At 44.7% G+C, this 26,181-nt stretch overlaps 1 protein-coding gene across 8 annotated transcripts in view; it reads left to right on the top strand.

Moving 5' to 3' along the window:
* The first annotated feature begins 291 nt into the window (after positions 1-291).
* Positions 292-26,181, top strand: part of PTPN13 (protein tyrosine phosphatase non-receptor type 13) — a 266,849-nt gene continuing 240,959 nt past the window's right edge. For all 8 annotated transcript variants that reach the window (XM_040417981.1, XM_040417980.1, XM_040417978.1 and 5 more), the window contains exon 1: positions 292-696. The gene's annotated coding sequence lies outside the window, so the exon portion shown is untranslated. The remainder of the gene's footprint in view (positions 697-26,181) is intronic.

Here is a 26,181-nt window from a genome sequence, read left to right as displayed (position 1 = left end):
GCGAATCGACTGTTTCATCCATAGTCGATTTGCTCATCCCTAATAGTAACCAATCAGATGCCATCCTTTATTGTTCGAAAGCTCCTGTGGAAAATGACAGGAGGAATCTGATTGGTTGCTATGGGCAACTAAGCCAGTTCTACTTTAGACCAGTTTGTTTTGCTCTAGGACTGAAGATGGAGTACTGCTGCACAGCACGAGGTGGCAGCAGAGAGCCTGTGAGCAGGCGGGAGGGGGAGTGGAGAGGGAGAGCCTGGCACTTTGATAGGCAGCTTGTGCGTCCCTGTTACAATGGTTACAAGATCCAGCCCCACACGGGAGAGAGAGGCAGCCTCACAACAAAGAGGGAACTCCAGCTGGACATGGGAAACACACGGGGCTCCTGACGCCCCTACTGCCCAGCCGCTGACGGGCACCGTGCTCTCCTGGTTTGGGAAGCCTGGAATTTGGTGAGCTGTGCCCTTGGCATGTGCTCCTGTGCCTGGGCATACAGACTGACTGTGTGGAGGCCCTTGGCAGTGTCTGCCCCAGGAGATGCTCATGTTGCTGCCGCCTTTCTGCTTTTCCTCTGCTCCTGATCTTACTCTCCAAAACTTCTAGAAAGTAATCTGACACCAGGGATCTTTACAAAGGGAGAACAAAAAGGGGGAAAAGTTTGGAAACTGATGCCTAGAGACTAGAGAGCCCCTGCAGGAGGTAAGTTCTGGCTGCAGATTGGCAGCTCACGTGTGCTTTGCTCCTGGCATAGGAGCTACTTGTTGACTGTTTCCTAATTAGTTCCCTTTTTACTGTTCTATCCAGAATATGGTGGTAACCTGCTCCCAGGCATCACCCTTACCTTGTAGATTGAAAATGATGTGGCACTGAATGCGTTAATTTGTCTGGACACAAATTTAACCCATTAATTTCCCGGTGTTTAATTGGCCCCTTGGAGGGGAAGGGGGGTGAGTGGCTGAATCTCATTGTGATGTCCTCAGCAGACCTGGAGATCAGAGGAGTATGTCTGGGAGAGGCCTAGGCTTGGCCTCCCAAAATGTTCTACCCCCTTGTTTATGAGGCGCCCCTTCTCCTGCTTCATCCCTCTACGCCAGGACGGTTTGGTAATTCAGCCTCTATGGCAGGACTTTTTTTGTTTTTTTTGTTTATTGCAGTCATTTTAGATATTTCCAGGTTTAGTATTTTATTTATTACGTTTTCACCTTCAAGGAAACGATCTTGTCTTTAGGAAAGTGTAAATCTATGCACACAGCTGAATCCGATTCACCAAGATGCAATGAAGGTTATAAAAAGTTATTCCCGTTTAAAGGGGTACTCTGTATGACACAAAATGGTGTGATGTGAGAGTGCTGTTTAAAACTAAAAAATCTATAGTACTCCCCTCAAGGATTCTCAGCCACTCCTGGGCTGATGCACCTACATAGGGGCATGTGATCACTGCCACCAATTGGCTGCAGCAGTTGCATGACCCTGATCGGTGTCCCTGGAAGGGAGACTAGGCAGCATTGGTACAGGAGCAATGGGGGATCTGTCAGGTAAGTACTACTTACGTTTAAAGCGTACCTCCAGTACATTACAGCAGAATGTCTGAATACTTTTATGAGGCACTCTAGTATGTGCAGTTCATATACTACACTCAGCTCAGCAGTAATCTTAAACCCCTGAGATACAAAAGAATTGGGGAAACAGGTGTCTGGTCAGTGATGACGTACACGACTACCCACCTGACTGCTGCAGCCAATTACTGGCCTCAGTGGTCGACTTCTCAAACTGGTGTAAAAGAAAACTGGCTTAGTTGCCCATAGCAACCAATCGGCTTCCATCTTACATTTTTCAAAGCTCCTTTGGATAATACAAGGAGAGATCTGATTGGTTGCTATGGGCAAGTAATCTTGTCATCTAATAGTGGCATTATAATCATAGAATGCGCTCCCTTGTGCTTTTTAGCGCAGTTTCGAAGTGCATTTTTGGGGGTATATACATCACTGCAAATCTACATTTCTGCTTGCGGTTTTTGTCGTGGATCCGTAGAAATATGCAGATGCGTATGAGGTATATGGTGCGGTTTATCGCTTCTCATTTCAATGAGTTTGACCGCTTTTTCTTTTTGTCCCCCATCGAAATGAAATGTTTAGAGGCATTTTTGGCACTGATTCAGCAAGAAAAATCACCAAAATCGGGTCTAAAAAAACCTCATGTGAACAGGCCCTAAGCCTGGTCTTGAAATGTAAGGCCCCTTTCACACAGGCGAGAATTCTGTGCGGGTGCAATGCGTGAGGTGAACGCATTGCACCCGCACTGAATCCGGACCCATTCACTTCAATGGGGCTGTTCAGATGAGCAGTGATTTTCACTCATCAGTTCTGCGTTGCATGAAAATCGCAGCATGTTCTATATTCTGCATTTTTCACGCAATGCAGGCCCCATAGAAATGAATGGGTCTTCGTGAAAATCTCATGCATCCGCAAGCAAGTGCGGATGCGGAGCGATTTTCACGCATGGTTGCTAGGAGATGACGTAAGTAAATTGATAAAAGTCAATTTACTGTATTATTTTCCCTTATAACAGAATAGCATTCTTAATACAGAATGCTTAGTAAAATGTGGCTTTAGGGGTTAAAAAACTAATTTAAAAATAACTCGCCTCATCCTGTTGTTCGCGCAATCGGCATCTTCTTCTTTCAGGACCTGCCAAAGGACCTTTGATGACGTGGTAAACGCGATGACGTCAGCGCAGGTCCCTCTGAATGAAGATAGAAGATCAGCAGGACCTGCGCTGACGTCACCGCGCTCACCACGTGGTGATCACGATTACTTCATCAAAGGTCCTTTGGCAGGTCCTGAAAGAAGAAGATCCCGGCTGCGCGAACAACAGGATGAGGTGAGTTTTTTGTTTTAACCCCTAAAGCCACATTTTACTATGCATTCTGTATTCAGAATGCTATTATTTTCCCTTATAACCATGTTATAAGGAAAAATAATAAAATCTACAGAACACCGATCCCAAGCCCGAACTTCAGTGAAGAAGTCTGGGTACCGCAGTCAGTTTTTTATCACGCACGTGCAAAACGCATTGCACCCGCGCGATAAAAACTGAACATCGGAACGCAATTGCAGTCAAAACTGACTGCAATTGCGTACCTACTCGCACGATTTTCCCTAATCGCAGGTGCAACGCATCCGGACCTAATCCGGACACGCTCGTCTGCAAGGGGCCTTAGAGGAGACTGGAGAGAACACCATAGAAGGTACAGACTCCATTCTGAGGTTGCCTTGGTTGGGCTTGAACCCATTGTTCTCATTCTCCTGTAATTGTGGAGGTGAGTCATGTGTTGAGTCTTATTGGGTCCATAGTCTATGATTTCCTGTATCATACAGGTATAGTAAAGGTAGTGTCCTGTGACTGTCTATTAAATGGGGACTCATAACCTGGTCAGATGCAGACCACATGTGATTTTGTGATGTGGCCCATCTTCTGCCACCTAAGGCTACTTTCACACTTGCGGCAGAGCGATCCGGCAAGCAGTTCCGTCGCCGGCAAAACGTATGCCAACTGATGGCATTAGTAAGACTGATCAGTCAGAAAAATGCATTGAAATACCGGATCCGGCATTTATTTCTTTCACCTTTTTTTTTTTTTCGGTCTGTGGAAAAAAATTCTGGATCCGGCATTCCGGCAAGTCTTCAGTTTTTTCGCCGGAGATAAAACCGTAGCATGCTACAGTTTTCTCTTTTGCCTGATCAGTCAAAATGACTGAACTGAAGACATCCTTATGCATCCTGAACGGATTAAGCCTCATTCACATGTCAGTGTTCGGTCAGTGATTTCAATCAGTGATTTTGAGCCAAAACCAGGTGCGGCTCTAAACACAGAACAGGTGCAGATCTTTCCCTTACACCCAGTTCACACCTGAGCATTTTACAGCGCGTTCCTACGCGCTGTAAAACGCTCAACAAGGAGAAACCAATGCTTCCCTATGGGAATGGTTCTCACCTGGGCGTTTTACAGCGCGTACGATCGCGCTGTAAAACGCCCGACGCTCAAACAAGTACTTGAGCGTTTTTTTGGGCGTTTGTCGCGCGTTCCCGTACATAGACTTTCGGGAACGCGCGACAATGGGCGTTCGCTTGTCTCTGTATGCGCGCTTGTAAACGCCCGTACAATCGCGCATACAGAGCGCTCCTTTCAGAACGCTCAGGTGTGAACCCGGGGTTATACTTTATCTCTGTGGAGGCTCCAATCCTGGTTTTGGCTCACAATGACTGATGGAAATCACTGACCAAACACTGACTGTGTGAATGAGGCTTTACTCTCCATTCAGAATGCATGGGGATATCCTGATCAGTTATTTTCCGGCATTGAGCCCTTTTGACGGAACTCGGTGCCGGAAAAGAAAAACGCTAATGTGAAAGTACCCTAAGATGGCCACAGCACTTCTCATATTGGTGGTCCAAGATATTGCCTGCTTATAGATTGTCCAGAACTGCTTCTGCTTCTGGATTGCCCAGATTTGGTCATTCTTGAGAACAGCAAGAAGTGTGTTTGACTAAAGATTCACAGTGTGCATCCGGAAATCTGAGAGACCCCGTGACTCTACTAGATGGCAGAAGAGAGGCCTGGAAATTTGGATGGCAAGTATGGAGGATACGTATACTCTTCATTCCCCCAATTAAAGAGGTTGTGCAGTGGGTTAATATTGATAACCTATTCTCAGGATTGAGCCTCATTCACACGTCTGTGTTTTGGTCAATGATTTCCATCAGTGATTGTGAGCCAAAACCAGTGTTGGAGCCTCCACAGAAATAAGGTATAAGCAGGGGCGTTGCTAGGGTCTCAAAAGATCCGGGGCCCAAGCACCAATGCATATGGCCCAATTCTCTAAGTTGAACAACTGCAGTCCCATATAAATACCATCACTCCCTCCCCCAGACACCTTCAGCATACAGTCCCATGTAAATAACATCACCACCTCCCCAGCCACCTCCAACATGCAGTCCCATGTAAATAACATTTACACCTTAACATTCAGTCCCATGTAAATAATATCACTCCCACAGCCGCCTTGAACATGCAGTCACCCTACCCCAGCCACTTCCAAATCTCAGTCCCATGTAATTAACATCGCTCCACTTCACTGTTTCATGTAAACAACTTTCCTCCCTTCATCCCTAACATGCAGTCCCAGTTAAATAACTACAACTCCCAACATTGCTCTGCCTCTCACACTGAGTAATCTTCACTTACCTCTCCTCATGTAGCAGATCTCACCTTTTTTTTCCCCCAGGGCTTCTCTTCACTGCTGAGCCGTCCTCTCCTACACTGGTCCCATGATGGTGACATCATCCCAGATCATTTTCAGCTACTGCATTTAGAACTGATCACATGACCTGTGAGGTCATCACAGGTCCTTCAGCTCTTGCAGGGCATTACATTAAATTGTATTGCCATCCTGGCAATACAGTTATATCTAACGGGCAGGACATTTGAGGCCTGGGACAAAACATCAGGGGCCCAGGCCCCGAAAGTTTGGACCTAGCAACGCCGCTGGGTATAAGATCTGCACCTGTTCTGTGTTTAGAGCTGCACCTGTTTTGGCTCAAAATTACTGGTGGAAATCACTGACCAAAACGCTGACGTATGAATGATGCACAAGTCATCAATATCATATTGGCAGGGGTGCAACTCCTGGCACCCCTGCCGATTAGCTGTTTGGAGGGGTAGCGGCACTAGTGTGAGCGCTCCTACATCTTCCAAATTACCTGTGTGTTGTCTCCTACGTAGAGGCAGCACAGTGTACTTACAAAGGAGATGACATGCAGGTCATTTGATGAGGAAGTAGCGCTCACACGAGCGCCTCTACTTCTTAAGACAGCTTATTGGCGGGGGTGCTGGAAATCGGGCCTGCCCTGATATTAATGACCTATTCCAAGGATAGGTCATCAATATTAATCCCCTGCACAACCCTTTAACAATGACCCATGTTCTTTCTGAGAGCACCATCATCAAATAGGCTTGCTGATTCTTATATAGGAGGTCAGCTGGAGAGTCGGCAGCATATCTGCCAGCTCAGGTCAGAAGATGAGTGTGGATGACATCATAGGTAATGACCTGCTCTAAGCCTCCTCCATATGTCACAGCTCTTAGATGAAGTGTGGAGGAAGCAGGCCCAAGGATGTAGTCCTTTAACAGCACTGGCCTAAATGCTATCTTCTAGCAAATAAGATTACCAACTTCTTTGTGACCCATCGTATACATTGGCAAGAACCTGGCTTGTTAAAGTTGACCATACACAAGTCTTCTGTAATGACAGAATTAGACCATCTGTTGCCGTCATCTGCTCCTTTTCATGCCACAGAAGATCAAAATATTTTCTGTCATGGACAACAGTGGCACCTTGTCCTTTTTATTTCAGTAAGGTGAGAGCTACCAATAAGGGAAACAGATCTTGCATATAGAACGAGGTGTCTGGCCCTCACACGTCTCATTTCTGCTCCAGATAGAGAACTTGTACAATGGGTAGGTTCTTTTTTTAAGCAAATGATGGTTTGTTTCAGCATTTGCTACATTGTTTGCTCAGGCAGAATCCATATAGGACAGATAAGCCCATGTAGGGACTTTACAATTTCATTAGCCAGGAAACAATGTAACAATGACACTTTTCTCCTCCTAGGATTGGCGGTGACATCACAGAACTTATTAGCAGTCTCTTTCTGCCGGAGGGCATGAAAGGTGTTCACAGTTCACCCTTTCTGTCCATTGTGCAATGTCTGATAGCGAATCCCCAGAGCATGACATCACTGGAATACCATTTCATTAGCAATTGTCTTTGTATGGCCTTGTATACCACCACAGAACCCCTTTCTGTATACATCTGCAGTATGTGGTTCCAATGCGTATTCTGTCCATGGGTACAATTTTATGAACATGAGTATGTATAATAGGAAGGAGGATTTAAAAGGGTTCTCTGAGATTTTGAATTGATGGCCTATCCTTAGGATAGGTGAGTAATATCTGATCGCTGGGGATCCATCCTGTTTGAAGAAGCTGCAGTGGACCCCCACCAATCAAATTGTGATGACCTTTCCTAAAGATTAGACCATCAATATCAAAATCTTGGACAACCCCTTAAAACTGCTCTCAGACACCTCTGTCGGTGGTTTATCCCTTAGGGAACAAAGGATTGGGATGGCCACTTCCCATGGCAAACATCTGGGCAGCTGCCCATTGAACACTAGATTTTTGAAAAGGCCTGCCGAAATCTGTGCATCCAGCCGATATTAACCTATATTTATGGATATGCTTTAGAATCTGTTCACACTCTCATCATGACTTCCAGTTTTACTGACACCTGGGACTCCCACCGATCAACTGTTTGAGAAGGCACCAGTGCTCGCAGTAGCGGCCTTCTCACAGCTTTGTCTAGGCCAGCAACATCACGTTCATCTTTCACGTGGCCCAGTAGCAGCTCAGCCCCATAGAAGTGAATGGGGCTGAACTACAATACCAAGCACAACCACTATACGATGTACGGCGCTGTGCCTGGTAAGCTGCGAGAAGGCAGCGGCACTCACAGCAAAGCCGGTACTTTCTCAAACAGCTGATTGACGGCGTTCACGGGTGTCGGACCCCCACGATCAGATACTGTTGATCTATCCAGAGGATGGCATGAAAAGCATTACATTATCACATTATGCCGTATATTTACAGCATAGATGACTGCTGCTCAGGAACTGAGCCACTGCCATTAGCAGTGGGTTTCAGCTATAACATACAGATGACACGCTGCTGAAAAAGCGACATTGGTGCTAGCGACAATCCCAGCCATTTAATACCTTAAATGCCACGGTCCATAGTGATTGCTGCATCTACTGGGTTTACAGGGTCATGTACATTGGATCGCAGGGTCCCAGTGGTTGCCAGTGCAGCTGGAGGCCTTACAAAGGTCTCCGGGGCTGCCATATACGGAGGCCTACCAGGTCCTTGGCAGGACAGGGTCTGATTTGACTAAGTGTCAGTGTAAAACTGACAGTACAATACACTGCAGTAGATGACTATTGCAGTGTATTGTACCAGTGATCGGATTGTTGTATGTTCAGGTCCTCAAGTGGGACTTAAAAAAAATAAAAAATGGAAAAAAAAAAATCTAAACTACACTTTTAATGTTGCCCTGTCCGCACGACATGATCTATAAAAGGATCACGTTGCTTATTTCACTGCCGTAAGAAAAAAAAAAAGTAAAATGCGGTGACTTAATTGCTGTTTTTGTCACCTCGCCTCCCACCTCTTTATGCCTTTTATAAAGAATGATCAAAAAGTCATATGTGATCAATCAAAAAAAATTATTTTTAATAAAGTGATTTTATGATTAAAAAAAAAAGGAGTGAAACATGAATCAAAAAGTCTTAGGCCCCTTTCACACGAACTATACGGATTGGCTCTGGATGCGTTTAGGGTGTGTTCAGTGAAACTCGCACCATTTTGCAAGCAAGATTAGTCTGCGATTGCGTTCAGTTTTTTCCACGCGAGTGCAATGCGTTTTGATGCGTTTTTCACGCGCGTGACAAAAAACGCAACCATCAGTGAAAAACGCATTGTATCCAGACTTTCTTCCGGATGCAATGCGCTTTTCACTGGAGCCCCATTCACTTCTACGGGGCCAGGGCTGCGTGAAAAATGCAGAATTTAGAATATGCTGCGTTTTTCACGCAACGCAGAACTGATGCGTGAATAAAACGCTCATGTACACAGACCCATTGAAATGAATGGGTCAGGATTCAGTGCGGGTGCTATGCGTTCATGTCACACTGCACCCGTGCGGAAAAGTCGCTCAGAGGCCTTATGCACCCTAAAATGGTGCCAATAAAAACAACAGCCCATCTAGCAAAAAACAAGCCCTCACACAACTACAATGAGATCAAAATGCTGTGGGTGTTAGTATATAATTAAACAAACCGTGGACTGGAAGATAGACTCATGGAGCTGGCATACAGGACCAGAGTAGATGGAATTAGGTAGGTATGAATCTTTCCATAGCAAAGGCAGGTTCCTGTGAAAAGTTACTTATTCCTGGACACCTCTAATGCCCAGCAGTTCTGAAATGAATAGAAAATGCAATTCTGTTATTGTTGTGTGTTTTTTTTTCTTTTCTTTTCATTTTATTATTTTTTACTGGTGTTTTCTGAGACCCATGAATAATATATTAAAGGGGTTGTTCACCTTTGGAGGTCTTTTGGGCAGGGCCTGAGTAACAAAGCATACTTAGCTGCTGCCGCTGCTGCCTAGCTCCTGTCCCTGTGTGTCAGCAACCTGGATACAGGGAGTGTCAACATGGTGACGTGTCCCATGTGGGTCATGCCACAACAGTTACATGACCCACATCAATCATCATGGGGACTGGAGTGAGGCAGTGGGGGAGCTGCGGGAAGGGGGGAGTGCAGGTGACTATGCTTTCTTCTGCAGGTCCAGCCACATGGAGAAGGGGGTCTGGCAGGAAGGCCTCACTGAAGGGGGAACAACCCCTTTAAGTTTATAGTATGGGTCATTATAGATACTGCGTATCTAGGGTTGCTATCTTCCCCAACAAAAAATACAGCCCACGTTTACGTGAATAAAAAGGGTGTGTGGTTTCGGGGTATGACTTAACACAGATTGGGGGGGGTGGTTTCTGACACCAATGGTTTCACTCAAGGTTTTTTTTTTTTTTTTTAGACAATGTACCAAAAATGATGCAAAGGCCTCATGTGTGAACATATGTTGTTGAATGAGCTTTTATGGAGAAGCAAATTACCACAAAGCCAGGAAAATACATCCCTACACCTGTTTCAGTGCTGTTTCCTTGTGCAGGAGCCCAGCTTTTGTGTTTAGTGTGTCTTATTTGATACTGTAATCCAGACTCTGGTAAATGTCTGGGTCATGGTGTCAATGAGTGGTCTAATAAGGCGCAGAGGGGTCATCTTCTCACACCGCCAAATGTGACAGAGCAAGTATACTTCCTAATTGATGGAGGAGAGGAGGACTGATAACATGCACAGAAGTCCATGTTAATAGATATTCATTTGTCTGGGAAATCTGAGTTCAACCTCTATGGAGTTGTAGTTTGTTGTGTTGCTTTTGCTGTGCTCCAGTGTAACATAAGACCTATAACTAATATTTATTTATGCTAATGTGGTAACCACATACTTGCAGTTCTGGATGTGCCCGGGGGGAGTAAGACTAGTAATGCTGTCAAACAAGCTTCAGTTGACTAAAGTTAATAATAACAGTATGATGACCCCTTTCTAGACTCTATGTTCCCCAAGGTAATGGTATTCGTCTCTATCAATGCATTACGTTTGGATTTGGACACGTTGCCTAGGTAAAATTACAGACTATGACTGTAGTGGTGGCACATTCTCCATTGTAAATTGTTGTGCGGTTAGTAATACTTCTTTCGACTTCCCCCCTGATATGGACAAGTTATGTAACTTTTTTATTATAGAGGTGAATTGTATGCAGCACCAAATAATGGGCCTGATGTGTGTCCCAAGGAAAAAATGACTTTGTTGGTCGTATGAACCAGTGGAACTAAAGACATGTTTTGCACGCCCATATTTTTATGATGTATCAAATATAACAATAAAAACGACTCACCTTGTGTACTACAGTTATGTAGCCCGATATACAGCCATGCACTAAGTGTTCTGATACCTTTTGTAGTCTTTGTTTCCCACTCGCATCAATGAGCTTTATGCACCCCTAACCCTGTTGCCGATTTACTGGTTGCCCTTCTCTGGACCACTTTTGGTAATACTAACTTTTACATACCATTAATTCCATTTAAAGATACTCTGACCCAGGCATCTAGCCTTCCCATCAGTCACTCGGGTCCTTAAAGTGTACCTAAACTTTTTTACTTTCACCTTTATTAAAACCTAAAAATACATGTGATAAAAAAGCATATGTGTAATCATATATTTTTTTCAGTGTTCTAGTGAAGTAGGCACCTGAAGTTTGCACTGAGCGCTGTACAGGCCGAAGCATCGTTGCTCCTGTCTGTACCAGCGCTGCTGTCCTAATGCTTTGCATAGATATGCTATGCTGAGCTCCTGCCCTGCGCACGCTCCACACCCCTCTACTAATATCCTGTACATATATGATATATAGGCTATTAGCCGGGGGGGGAGTAGAGAGCAAGAGCTCAACGTAGCATATTGCTCCTCTGTCTGTGCCCGCTCTGCTAAAGCCTGACATGGCACATCTATGCCAGGTTTTAGGAGAGCAGCGCTGGTACAGGCAGGAGCGACGATGCTCCTGCCTGTACAGGAATTCATACTGCCATACACAGCGGTTTACGGGAATACGGATTCTAAAGCGCAAGAAGCGCCTGAACTTCCAGTACCTATTTCACTAGGAAAAGTAAAAAATTAAATAAAATAAAGTATATTACAAATATCCTTTTTATCACATGTACTTTAGGTTTTAATAAAGTGAAAGTTTAGGTACACTTTAAGGTGCCCTTTGACTTTCAATAGCTGTCACCTGACTGGTTGCTTCTAGTGTTATAGTTGACAGGTGTATATACAGTGTATATATGCGTTTGCATAATTTAGTCTCGCATCCCATTAGCTACTAAAATGTTGAAACTGGCTTTGCATGAAAATCACCTTCTTGTAATTCTAATACATTCTGTCGCACAGGCGTAGTAGTTAATATATTACCTTTGTGGTCTGCCACTAGTTAACCTCCAGTCCAGGACGTTTTGATTGTACAGTGGCACAACTTAATCGGATTAACATTTTACCGACGGACTGGAATGCAATTTCTTTGTGCTTTGGAATGTGGACTTGAGCTGCAGTTACTTCCTAAATGAATGGAAATTAAGGATTATTAATAAGAGAAGAAACTCTCTGCCTCAATAACCTGCGGAAAATGACATTGGCTCTCCAACTTGCCTATTGTTCATATATTGCTGTAATGAAGCTGCTTAATCATCCCATTTATGTCGTTCTATTGCTAAGGCTGCTTGTACACAATTGGGCAGATTTACTATACTGTCTAAGAATAAGGGTTTTCTGAGATTTTTATACTGAAGACTTATCCTCTGGAGAATTCATCAGTATCTGATCGGTGGGGGTCCGACACCTGAGACCCCCGCCGATCAGCAGTTTTTAGAAGGCAGCAGCACTCCTGTGAGCGCTGCAGCTTACCAAGCACAGTGCTGTATATCGTAAAGCAGCTGTGCTTGGTATTGCCGCTCCTAGGCCACGTTAACGATGAACCTGGCCTAGAAAAAGCTGAGAGAAGGCCGCTGTCTTCTCGAACAGCCCCAGATGTTGGACCCCCACCCATCAAATACTGATGACTTATCCCGAGGCAAAAAAAATCTCTGAAAACCCTTTAATATTAGACAAATTCACTATTCTGCAACATGGACCTTTTGTAAATTTGGAGCATTGTAAGTTCTGCTCTAGATTTCCCTATAGGGGTGGACTGGCCATAGACCCTACAAGGAAACTTCCCAGGGGGCCATCTGAGGCCTCCTCGCGGCCGCTAGCTATGGTGAGTAATGATCAGATGCTCGCCTCCTGACTCATGAATTCAGCTGTATTGCCATCCTAAGGCAACTGGAGTAGGAGGACAGAACATGTCCGTTTCCTGTGGCCACCACAAAGGGGCAGTTTTTGGGGTGGTAGTTTGTGCTATTGGGGCAGTATTTTGTGATGCACTGTGGTATTTGGATCTGCTGGGGTGGGATAATGTGCTGCAATATGGTATTGCTGGCCCCTCCAACTTGTATTGTCCCTGCCTTCTGTCAATTTGGGCCCCACTACAAAAGGGGGCCACTTTTAGTGTTTTTCCAGGGCAACTTTAAGTTCTCAGTCCAACCCCTATTTACCTAATTCTGTTTATGCACCAAAAATTTGTCCGTCAACAGAATTTTACCAGAATTTTGTCTGTAAGCCAAACTGTCTAGTCTAAGTTTACACTACTTTATAAGTTCATGTAGTTTTACTCCAAAAATGTGCCATCATTTTGGTGCATTTTTGTGTATGGGGGAGCATTTAGGCCAACCCTTTCTGCGAAGCCACACCACTCTCGCAAACTCATGCTTCCTTGTAAGGCATAAAAAATGGTGTATAGCAGTTGGTAAATGTGGTGCAAAGCATGCACTGTAGTTTTTTGGTGCCCAAAAAAAAAATGGTTCCTTTTCAATAGTAATAGAGCAGAATCTGCATGTGGATAACTGTTACTTGCCGGCCACACCTGTACTTTCCGGCACCTGTAGATGCTGTTTGTTTCCATTAGCATGTACAAATGTGGCCCAGCAATTGGCAGTGAGCTACATGTGGATCCTGCCGTCAGAAGAGCACAGATATGGTTAGAACATGTGGTTTATGTAAATTTTTTGCTGTGATTATTATTTTTTTGTTGTAAGATACAGGCCTCAGGAATCTTTGAAGAAATCCATGTATAGGCAATTGCAATCATGGTAACTAATTTAGGGCATATGGGTGTCATCGAGGGGGGACCCTTATGAGCCAGAAAGGAGAGCCCCCCTCTAGTACCGATATTAACTGTTTTCTAGTAGGTCACTGCTTCCCCTGGTAAAATCAGCTTAATGCCTTTTAATCACCAATTTTACATGAGAATTCAGATTTTTTTTTTTTTTTTCTTTCTCCCTTGATGTCCGTGGGACAAACGGTGGAAAGCTGTGCATTTCCAGACTGGGACTGAATTGCAGCCCTAGCCTTTGACAGCACACAGCCCCACTTGCCACATTCTTCATCGAAAATGTGACCCATTCAACACTGGCACATCGGATACAAGCGGCGTGTGCACCAATCACACATAGGGCACATGAGGCACATGCACCTTTCACAAGTATGGTACATAACACGTATGCATCACTCGCACACAGGGCACATGATGCGCATGCACCATTTAAAGGCCATGTACACCTTTTGGTCCGCTCTTAAACAGCGTCAGACTGTGCGGGGACATGCCCCTTTAACAAGGAGAATGACAACGCCCAGTTGACCATTCATACATTTCTAGACGGAATAGTAGAGGTGCAGCACAATCTAGATTTCTAGGGAAAATGATCTGATATGATTTAACTACATGAAGACATAAAAAAAAATAATCTTGCAAATACTGCTTAAATAGTGTTTTCTGAGGTCAGCAAAAACTTGGCCAAGTGGGCGAAATGCTATAAAATTTGTAATATAATTGTCCATTTATATAATATATCAATAGTACTCATCAGTAATATATAAAAATGTATAATCACATGATCTTTACTTCCCCCCCCCCCCCTTCCCCAATACAAATACTTATCCCTCCAAGGGCCACCCCCTGCCCCAAACGTTTCAGCATCTTACATTGATCCACTGGAATTGGCCTCAATCCAAAACTTCAATAACCCCATAAACTGGTCCTTTTTTAAACTATTGCTTACAGACTTCACATAATATGATGTAACTTATATATCTAATCCAGATCAATAAAAATATTGTAATATTTAAAGTTTAAATCCACAAGAAATGAATATCACCAGCTGCACTTGTTCCACAGTATAAAATTTGGCCAAATTATCTGGAGAGTAATACAAACAGTGCACTATAAAAAAAATTGGGAAATCCGTTGAGCTGGACTCGTCCGTATCCGGTAAATACCATCAAGAATCTCTGCCCAAGAATTAGTCTAAGGGCTTGTTCACACGACCGTGGGAAGCCTGTGCTGTGGACCGCAAATTGCGGTCCTCAATGCTCGGGCACCGTCCATGGGGCAGCCGCATGGGGATCGCAGACCCATTCACTTGAATGGGACCGCAATCCGTCCCTTACGCAAAAAGATAGAACTTGCTCTATCTTTTTGCGGTGCGGAGGCACGGAACGGAACCCCAGAAAGCACTCCGTAGTGTTCTGTGCTTCTGTTCCGCATCTCCGGATTTGCGGACCCATTGAAGTGAATAGGTCCGCATCCGTGATGCGGAATGCACACGAAACTGTTCCCGTGTATTGCGGATCCGCAAATGCGGTCCGCAATACGGCAAAGGGCAGCACACGTTCGTGTGAATGAGCCCTAAGGGGGAGATTTATCAAACTGGTGTAAAGTAGAACTGGCTTGGTTGCCTATAGCAGGGGTCAGCAACCTTCGGCACTCCAGCTGTTGTGAAACTACAATTCCCAGCATGCTACATCCATTACTATGGGAATTCTGAGAACAGCAGAGCAAGTATGCATGCTGGGAGTTATAGTTTCACAACAGCTGGAGTGCCGGAGGTTGCCGACCCCTGGCCTATAGCAACCAGATTCCACTTTTCAATTTCCAAAGGAGCTGTCCAAAATGAAAGGTGGAATCTGATTGGTTACTATGGGCATCTAAGCCAGTTCTACTTTACACCAGATTTGATAAATCTCCCCCTAAGGCCACCTGCACACAGATTCAGGTGAAAGCACATAAGATCTGCACGAATTTCCATGCAGATTTATGTGTATTTCTGGAGCATATCTGCACCAAAATCCACAATGTCTATCAGCGGTTTTTGTTGCGGAATTGATGCGTTTTTTCCATTGAAAAGGGGTGAAATCCACAGCTAAAACCTCAAACGTAATTGACATGCTGCAGATTTTGAAATCCGCACAGCAGGTCAATTTCCGCACTGAAAAAATCTGCAAAGTATACATGAGATTTGTGTTATCTCATGCGCTTTGCTGGTACTGTAATACGCTGTGGTTTTTCTGCACGTATTCTGTAACGTGTGCTAGTGGCCTAAGGCCTCTTTCACACGAGCGTGTCCGGATGCGTTGCGGCAAACCCGCGTGAGTAGGTACCCAATTGCAGTCAGTTTTGACTGCGATTGCGTTCCATTCAGTTTTTATCGCGAGGGTGCAATGTGTTTTGCACGCGCGTGATAAAGAAAAACTGAATGTGGTACCCAGACCCGAACTTCTTCACAGAAGTTCAAGGTTGTGTAGATTTGTATTATTTTCTGAATACAGAATGCATAGTACAATAGGGCTGAAAGGGGTTAAAAAAATAATAATAATTTAACTCCCCTTAATCCACTTGTTCGCGCAGCCGGCATCTCTTCTGTCTTGTTCTGTGAGGAATAGGACCTTTTTGATGACATCACTACGCTCATCACATGGTCCGTCACATGATCTTTTACCATGGTGATGTATCATGTGACGGACCATGTGATGAACGTAGTGACGTCATAAAATTATTATTATTTTTATTTATTTTTAACCCCTCAAACTGTAGCACTGCAAACAGACGGGAAGGGACCACGGTCTCTTTAAGGCTACTTTCACACTTGCGGCAGGACGGATCCGACAGGCTGTTCACCCTGTCGGATTCATCCTTCCGCTATTTCGCCGTGCCGCTGGACCGCTGCTCCGTCCCGATTGACTATAATGGGGGCGGAGCTCCAGCGCAGCACGGTGAAAGGCCGCCGGACTAAAAGTCCTGCATGTCCGACTTTTTAGTCCGGCGGCCTCTCACCGCGAACTGCCGTGCTGCGCCGGAGCTCCGCCCTGTTCCCATTACAGTCAATGGGGACGGAGCGGCGGCACGGCGAAATAGCGGAAGGACGGATCCGACAGGGTGAACAGTGTGAAAGTACCCTTATACTATTGATAAATCTCATCTGTGCAATTTTTTATATCGAAATATAACCTTTAACTTGTTTAAGTGTTTTTTGGTAGGTAGCCCGTGTGATAATGCTGTTTATAGCTTCCTTTTTCATTCTTCTTGTTTTAAGTGTGAACTGTCATTTACCACGTTCCCACAGTTAGTCATTTAATATAAAAAAAATAGCCTGTGTATAAAAATGCCAGTATAGTCTGGTATACATGGACAGTGAATTTACTAGTGTCGGGTAATGGCAACTTCCGTGATTGTATAATATATCCCACATCGTGCCAGAACGGAAGACGTTTGTGGCTAAGATTCATAGAAGAAGGGTTTTTTACATTTCTCTTAATATGCATGACATACATACTGTGACAGGTCCCCCCCCACCTTAAAAGGAAACCAGATAGCCACACACATCCTTTTTTCTACTCTGTTTTTATTTTCTGATTTTATAGATTTTTTATTTTTATTTTGTTTTCTATACATGAGTATGGGGGCCTTCCATCTTTCCTGAGTTGCTGTTAACAGCATTTAGAGATTTGCTTTATGGCAGCCACCATGGGCCGTCGACACAGTAGTGGACCAGAGGGGACTTCGTTGACTTCTGTGGAAGAGCTTTCTAGACATGCACTTTGACTTGTGCAGAGGTTACTGTAGAGGGAAGGGGAGTAGATAACCTGTGGCTATCTCCTATTGAGAATGGTGGACCCTGTGTTATCTATGCAGAGTGTTGTCTGTGATTGTAAACCTGCCTGTAATGATAATGAGATGACTGCTGAAAAGTGATCGCTACAGAACAGTAAGGCCTCTTTCACACGGGCGTTGCGGGAAAATGTGCGGGTGCGTTGCGGGAACACCCGCGATTTTTCCGCGCGAGTGCAAAACATTGTAATGCGTTTTGCACTCGCGTGAGAAAAATCGCGCGTGTTTGGTACCCAAACCGAACTTCTTCACAGAAGTTCGGGCTTGGGATCGGTGTTCTGTAAATAGTATTATTTTCCCTTATAACATGGTTATAAGGGAAAATAATAGCATTCTGAATACAGAATGCATAGTAAAACAGCGCTGGAAGGGTTAAAAAAAAATAAAAAATCATTTAACTCACCTTAATCCACTTACTCGCGTAGCCGGCATCTCCGTCTGTCTCTTTTACTGTATAGGACCTGTGGTGAGCATTAACTATAGTTCAAGGACCTGGGATGACGTCACTCTGGTCATCACATGGTACGTCACATGATCTTTTACCATGGTGAATCAGCTAATTTAGGCTACTTTCACACTTGCGGCAGGACGGATCCGACAGGCTGTTCACCCTGTCGGATACGTCCTTCCGCTATTTTGCCGGACCGCCGCTCCGTCCCCATTGACTATAATGGGGACAGGGCGGAGCTCCGGCGCATCACGGCAGTGCACGGCGAAAGGCCGCCGGACTAAAAGTCCTGCATGTCAGACTTTTTAGTCCGGCGGCTTCTCACCGTGAACTGCCGTACTGCGCGGGAGCGGCGGCACGGCGAAATAGCGGAAGGACGTATCCGACAGGGTGAACAGCCTGTCGGATCCGTCCTGCCGCAAGTGTGAAAGTAGCCTAATCCATAACACCTGCAAAGGGCTCCTGAGCCTTTAAATTGTCCCTGTCTGGTTCAGTAGGAATCACATTCATGGGAAAGACTGCTGACCTGCCAGTTGTGCAACCATCGTTGACACCCTCCATAAGGAGGGAAAGCCTCAAAAGGTAATTGCAAAAGAAGTTGGATGTCCTCAAAGTGCTGTATCAAAGCACATTAATAGAAAGTTATGTGGAAGGGACAAGTGTGGAAGAAAAAGGTGCACAGGGATGACAATAGCATGTAGAGGATTGTCAGGAAAAGGCCATTCACAAGTGTTGGGGACTTTCACAAGGAGTGGACTGAGGATGGAGTTAGTGCATCAAGAGCCACCACACACAGACTGATCCTGGACATGGGCTTCAAATGTCATATTCCTCTTGTCAAGCCTCTCCTGAACAACAAACGTCAGAAGCATCTTACCTGGGCTAAAGAAAAAAAGAACTAGTCTGTTACTCAGTGGTCCAAAGTACTCTTTGCTGATGAGAGCAACTTTTGCATCTCATTTGGAAACCAAGAGTCTGGAGGAAGAATAGAGAGGCACACAATGCAAGATGATTAAAGTCCAGTGTGAAGTTTCCACAGTCTGTGTTGATTTGGGGAGCCATGTCATCTGTTGGTGTTGGTCCACTGGTCTTCATTAAGTCCAGACTCAACGCAGCCGTCTACCAGGAGATTTTGGAGCCCTTCATGCTTCATTCCGCAGACGAGCTTTATGGAGATGGTGACTTTGTTTTCCAGCAGGACTTTGCACCTGCCCACACTGCTAAAAGTACCAAAACCTGGTTCAATGACCATGGGATTACTGTGCTTGATTGGCCAGCAAACTCACCTGACCTGAACCCCATAGAGAATCTATGGGGCATTGCCAAGAGAAAGAACTGAAGGCTGCTATTGAAGCATCCTGGTCTTCCATAACACCTCAGCAGTGCCATAGGCCGATAGCATCCATGCCACGCCGCATTGAGGCAGTAATTGATGCAAAAGGGGCCCAAACCAAGTACTGAGTAGATATGCATGATTATACTTCTCAGAGGTCCTATATTTTTCTATTCAACTTCCTTTTTTGATTGATTTCATGTAATATTCTAATTTTCTGAGGTTGTGAATTTGGGGTTTTCATAAGCTGTAAGCCATAATCATCCATGATATTCAAATTTTTCGAGTTTCACCTGTATATCATACCATATATTTGTGTTCTCATTTTTCAGTCTAGACATTCTATTTACCAAGCTAAGACTGTTATGTGGATTAACTCTTATCAGCCTTATCAGTCCGGATTTAGGGATTTACATTAGAAATGTTTCGGTCAAGGAAGGTTATCTCACTGCTTGTTATCTGGTAGCAAAAGGTCAGGTATTAAAACATTAGAGTTTTATATTATGATCGGTTTTTATATTATGGGGGGGTTATAGAAAAAATGTAGATTTCATAGACAACATTTAAAATGGTAAAAAAGAATGGCTAAATTCACTCAACTGCAAATGAATAAATCTTGATGGATTCTTGACGTAACTCCTAAACGTTAGTGAATAATTGTCTTTAGTTTTGCTCTGTGACCGCTAATTTGTCAGTTGTATTGTCTGGAGAAGAGTCCTTTTTTCATGCTGTGTACATCTGCTGCTTTTATCTGTGCTGGTAGCAATTTGGAGGATCATTGGACATCTGTCAGTAAAGAAGCTTTGCAAATAATATAATGAACTACAGGAGGTTTATATACAGCAAAGCTGTTTGTTTGTGGCAAGTTTGGGTTGGCATATTGGCTCAAAGGTATTAACAGTCTAAAGTCAGTTTTAAGTTATTTTATTTCTGACAGTTTACATAGTGTTGGAACATGTACGTGTGACGATAGTGTATACATGGCATATGCTTAGAAAAACTATAACTTAAATGGGTTGTGCCTATATGTGGACAACATCCGTTTGGGTATAAAGATTAGTGATGAGTGAAGTTTACAAAAATTTGGCTGGTTCGTCGAATTTCACAAAGAAATTCAAATTCGTCACGAAGCACATTTCTTTGTAACTAGTGAGCGCAATGACTGGGAACGACTATTGCGCCATTGAAACCCTCAGATGCCGCGTTCGACTCTGATTGCGGCATCTGAGATGAAAAATTAGGGCTTTCTGGGGTTAATCAGTTAAAAATAAAAAATAAAAACTCGCCTCATCCATTTGAGCCGCCACGGCCATCTTGATAGATGATCCCGCGCAGAATCTCGCACGGTGCGTGATTAAGTCATATGCCCCTGCGCATGAGATTTTGCACGGGATCTTCGATCAAGATGGCTGCTGTGGCCTCTTCGCGCTCAAATGGATGAGGTGAGTATGAATTTTATTTTTATTTTTTACCGCCATTTCAGGGAAAATTGAATAGTTACCATGAAGCATGAGGAAATTCGGCTTCGTGGCGAATCAGATTTTACCTGAAATTCCGATCTAAGTCCACTTTGAGTACTTTGAGTCGTTCAACCCTAATAAAGATTTTGAGAGGGAAACTTGGGGTCCTCCAGACACCACTCTTCCTGTTCCGTTCTCGGCATAGGTGTGGGTCCCACCTAGCGATATGCCCCAATTGTCTGCAATGCGAATACCCCTTTAATGGTGTGAGTAAAGCCTCATGCACACGTCCGTGGAACGTGTGATACCGGCCTGGATTTCTTCTGAGTGCAGGAGCGCATGGTGTCATTGGTTGCTATGATGCCGTGCGTTTCCTGCTGCCGCCGCAGTACAGTAAGGCACTGGTATAGATCACGGACGTGTGCATGAGGCTTAAAGGGAACCTGTCATGTGGATATTTGATTATAATCTAACTAATTATATACAATCATTAACTACTAAAAAGTACCTTAGATGTATTCACTTACTGGTGTGACAGATGGTTACCTCATAATATACACACAAAGATGCCACATGCTAATGAGCTGATTTGAGTCCAGCGTGATGTCAGTGAGTCCAGCGTATGTATATTTCAGAGATATAGCCACTCCCCTGCCCACCTGCTGCTGATTCATATGGAAAATAACTGTCATTCAGCAGCAGGTGGGCGGGGAGAGTCAGGAGCTCATGAATATTCAGGACTCATCATTATCAGCTGGAGCTTTTCAATACAAGACGTTGGCAGATTGACTGGGTCAATTAAAGAAAGTGACCCAGCATTTTGCTAAGAGAATCAGTCATTTATTTATTGCCACTTTTTGCCCTTAGTTATGACACCATAAAACTGCTGACAGGTTCCCTTTAACAAGAAATGAACAGAGCCTATACAGCCTATGGCAAAAGGGGCTTCTGTTAACCAGAGCAGAAAGCTGCTGCAAAATGCTGCTAACCCTGTGAACAACTTCACATTAAAGGGAGCTAATTTACTAATCGTGTCACTCTCTACACTGTCTAAGAATACAAATCACACTCTTAACATTAGAGAAATATTCTATTCTGGTGCGTAAACCTTTATAAATATGCAGTATAATCAATTGTACACCAGATTTACATACAGTTCTGTCCATGCGCCAAAAAAATTGTTGTCTAAGTTTACGGCACCTATAAGTTGGACTAGCTGTACTCCAAAAATGTGCCAAAATTTTGGCGCATGGAGGCTTATTGCGGTCTCGCCCCTTTCCTGTGAAATTATGCCACTCTCCCCATGAAGCCATGCCATTTTGTTAAAGGGGTTATCCCATCTTAGACAATGGGGGCATATCGCTAGGATATGCCCCCATTGTCTGATAGGTGTGGGTCCCACCTCTGGGACCTGCACCTACAAGGAGAACAGAGCGGAGAAACTTGAGGAGGGTGCACTGCGCATGCGCAGCCGCCCTCCATTCATTTCTATGGAGCCGCCGAAAAATAGCCGAGCGCTGGCTCAGCTATTTCCGTTGGCCCCATAGAAATGAATGGGCGCGGTGTCCGCGCATGCACGGTGCGCTCCCATTCACTTTAATGGGAGAGGCAGGGAGCTGCGCCTGGTGGTGGACGGACCCCGGGAAATCCAACTCTCCCCGGCTCAGTTCTCCTTGTAGGTGCGGGTCCCAGAGGTGGGACCCGCACCTATCAGACAATGGGGGCATATCCTAGCGAAATGCCCCCATTGTCTAAGATGGGATAACCCCTTTAAGTGATATTTAAAAAGCTTAGAAAAGTGTGAAAAAAACATTTGATAAATATGAAAAATGCAGAGAGAGATACTGTAGATATGAAATGGAGATATCAGAGATTAGGGAACATCCGAAGTAGATTTATTTGCTCATCCCTAATAGAGATATCCGATAGAGATCACCATACATATAGCCAATAATAAAAACTGTAGGTAAAAACAAGATGCTGTTGTCTATTTGTGACTCTGCCCTCAGAAGGTTAATACTTTATTACAAAGCATAGTTTCTGCAGAATGCTGCCATTGAAACGAATTCAGTCAAGCGTTGCTCTTTGCTTTTTTTTTTTTTTATTACTCACTCATTTGAGTGTCTATTTATGTTTTATAAAAGCTTGTACTTCTTTTTTTTTTTTTCCCCTCTGTGCCTAATGATTTTTTTTTTCCCCAGAAATATAGGTCACCACTGTGCACAGGTCCTTCAAGATGCTTGTATGCCAACATCTTTATTGCGGTTGTGCTTGTTACTTTTCCTTCATTTACCATATGGATAGAAAAAAATACTGATCCACAGCAGTTTTCTGGCATAGAAGAATTGCAAATTTTGTAGCAAGTAGGGCTGCAGCTAACGATTATTTGAATAATCGATTAGTTGTCGATAATTTAATCGATTAATTGGGAAAAAACACCAAAATTACAAAACAAAGAGGTTTATATGATTTTACTTTAAAAATTGTGTTCAAAGGCCATATTAAAACAGATTGTGGATGGCGCTGTTATGGGGGGGGGGGGTCTGTGGATGGCACTGTTATGGGGAGGGGGATCTGTGGATGGCACTGTTATGGGGAAGGGGATCTGTGGATGGCACTGTTATGGGGAGGGGGATCTGTGGATGGCACTGTTATGGGGAGGGGGATCTGTGGATGGCACTGTTATGGGAGGGGGATCTGTGGATGGCACTGTTATGGGGAGGGGGATCTGTGGATGGCACTGTTATGGGGAGGGGGATCTGTGGATGGCACTGTTATGGGGAGGGGGATCTGTGGATGGCACTGTTATGGGGAGGGGGATCTGTGGATGGCATTGTTATGGGGAGGGGGATCTGTGGATGGCACTGTTATGGGGAGGGGGATCTGTGGATGGCACTGTTATGGGGAGGGGGATCCGTGGGTGGCACTGTTATGGGGAGGGGGATCTGTGGGTGGCACTGTTATGGGGAGGGGGATCTGTGGGTGGCACTGTTATGGGAGGGGGATCTGTGGGTGGCACTGTTAAGGGGAGGGGGCTCTGTGGGTGGCACTGTTATGGGGAGGGGGATCTGTGGGTGGCACTGTTATGGGGAGGGGGATCTGTGGGTGGCACTGTTATGGGGAGGGGGATCTGTGGGTGGCACTGTTATGGGGAGGGGGATCTGTGGGTGGCACTGTTATGGGGAGGGGGATCTGTGGGTGGCACTGTTATGGATGACGGGGATCTGTGGGTGGCACTGTTATGGATGACGGGGATCTGTGGGTGGCACTGTTATGGATGACGGGGATCTGTGGGTGGCACTGTTATGGATGACGGGGATCTGTGGGTGGCACTGTTATGGATGACGGGGATCTGTGGGTGGCACTGTTATGGATGACACTATATAGCATCTTATGCTATATGTGTCATCCGCAGATCCCCCTCCCCAATAACAGTGCACAGATCCCCTTCCCAATAACAGTACACAGATCCCCCTCCCCATAGCAGTGCCATACACAGATCCCCCTCCCCATAACAGCCCCGGCCCCGCTGCTCACAGCAGACTATTCTGGCAGTAAAATAAAGATGCGCTGATTTAAAGTAAACCGCCCGCCCGCATAGCAACGAATCAGTGATTATTCGATAACTGGATTCGTCGACAACAACTAATCCCGTTATCGAATATTATCGATAAAGTCGATTAATCATTGCAGCCGTAGTAGCAAGTGCCATTTTGTGACCAAATTTGTGACTTTTTTTTTTTTTTGCCGACATCCTCACTACTTTTTTTAAAAATGGGCAGGAGGAGACCGACCAACTCATTAACATACGCGCTAGAAAATTGGTGCACATTACACCAGAAATTTGCTGGCGCACAGACAGAAGAGACAAGCGCTTTTTGATAAATTGGTTGGATCTTCTCCCGGCTGGGATTTTACTAAGGGAACTTTCACACTAGTGTTGAGGAATTTTTAGAAGCATTGGCAGAATATAAAAAAATGGGTCCCAAAAGTGCACGTAGCCATGTGTTTCATATAGAAGGTGTAAAAATTCAGTCCTTGAATGTTGAGTTCTTTTTTTTTATTCTAATAAAAAGCAGAACCATCCAAGTTGTTCATTCTTGTCTCATATAACACAGTATGTTCAAAGGTTCAAAAATCAAGGTTACTACTATATAATATTGCTATTTAAAGGGTTTATTTAAGAGATATGAAAAGTACAACGCATTTCGGAGAAGTTCCCTCTCCTTCATCAGGTGCACCTTGTCTTATATAAGTGACCTGTCTCTGTGGACTGAGTGTACGTGCATACATAATGCGTTTTGTGAGGGTTTCTGCATTTTGGATGAAAAGAAAGGTAGAGCATGCAGGTTTATTTTTGTAGTAGAAAATTACAGATACCTCATTGGACCCCATTTATAGTCTGTTAGGTCTGTTGTAATAATTTGGATCTGTTAGACCACATGTGTCAAACTCAAGGCCCCCATGCCAAATCTGGCCCGCCATGTCATTTTATGTGGCCGGTGCGAGGTTGTGGAAAGACAGGGAAACACTGCTGGGAATAGCGATTCGTTATACATGGTGGCAGTCCTTTAAACATTAGGGCCGTACTGGTGCCTACTGTGTATAACGTCACAACATCCCAGAGAAATTTGTGTTGCATAGTATGTAGAGGGCTGAGAGGGAAGGCGGGAGCGATGCGTGGGAGCTGCCTGAGGCCTCTGCCCTGTATATCTCTGGCAACATGGTGTGGAGTCTGTGGAAGTGGATTAGATAAGTACAGGCACACTAGTCTGCCCCCCAGTAATATGAATGGTTTTGGCTCCATAGGACTGCACCTGTACTCAGGGATTCACTGTATCTGTGGTGTTACATAGGACTGCCCTGCAGACTCTGGTGCCTGACTTCCAGAAGCTGGCCCTTTGAAGGCAACCATGACACTGATGAGGCCCTTGGTGAAAATAAGTTTGACGTCCCTGTGTTAGACAATGGAGCCATCACATATCCACAGCTTCAGACAAAGACTGGACATAGCTGAAAATCGTCCACATTTAGAATTTATTTACCCATCCAAATCGCTGTCGATTCCTCTGCTGCCACAGCAGTCACGTGACTCCCTCTAGCATGTTTTCGGCAGCTCCACTTTACATTGATGCCACATACATTGTGGTTATAATCCTAGGTCATAGAAGATGTGTGCCCCCTGCGTATGCGTCCTTTTGCTTGCTGCGCGGCTATCCTGCAGTGTTCTGAGTGAAAACTGCAGGATTGCAAAATAGGACTCTCAACATAGTGCTTTGAGTTGCGGGATGGGGGGTTGACTTCCAGAGAAGGCATTACCGTCGCCAAAGCATGATAGGGTTGGTGGGAAACGAGCACCAGAAGCAATAGATCCCAAAAGTTGGGTGTGTAAAATACTGGACCTGCAGTGGTGATATTGGTGACAACAGGAGGTCTGTGATTTATGCCTCATGCACACCACCGTTTTTTGGGTCCGCATCTGAGCCGCAGTTTTGGCGGCTCGGGTGCGGACATATTCATTTCAATGGGGCCGCAAAAGATGCGGACAGCACTCCGTGTGCTGTCCACATCCGTTGCTCGGTTTCGAGGCCCCGCAAAAAAAATATAGCATGTCCTATTCT

This window comes from Bufo bufo, chromosome 2 (genome assembly GCF_905171765.1).
Source record: "Bufo bufo chromosome 2, aBufBuf1.1, whole genome shotgun sequence".
Lineage (NCBI taxonomy): Eukaryota > Metazoa > Chordata > Amphibia > Anura > Bufonidae > Bufo > Bufo bufo.
Note: the sequence above shows the minus strand (reverse complement) of the source record. Positions and strands in the feature narration are given on the sequence as shown.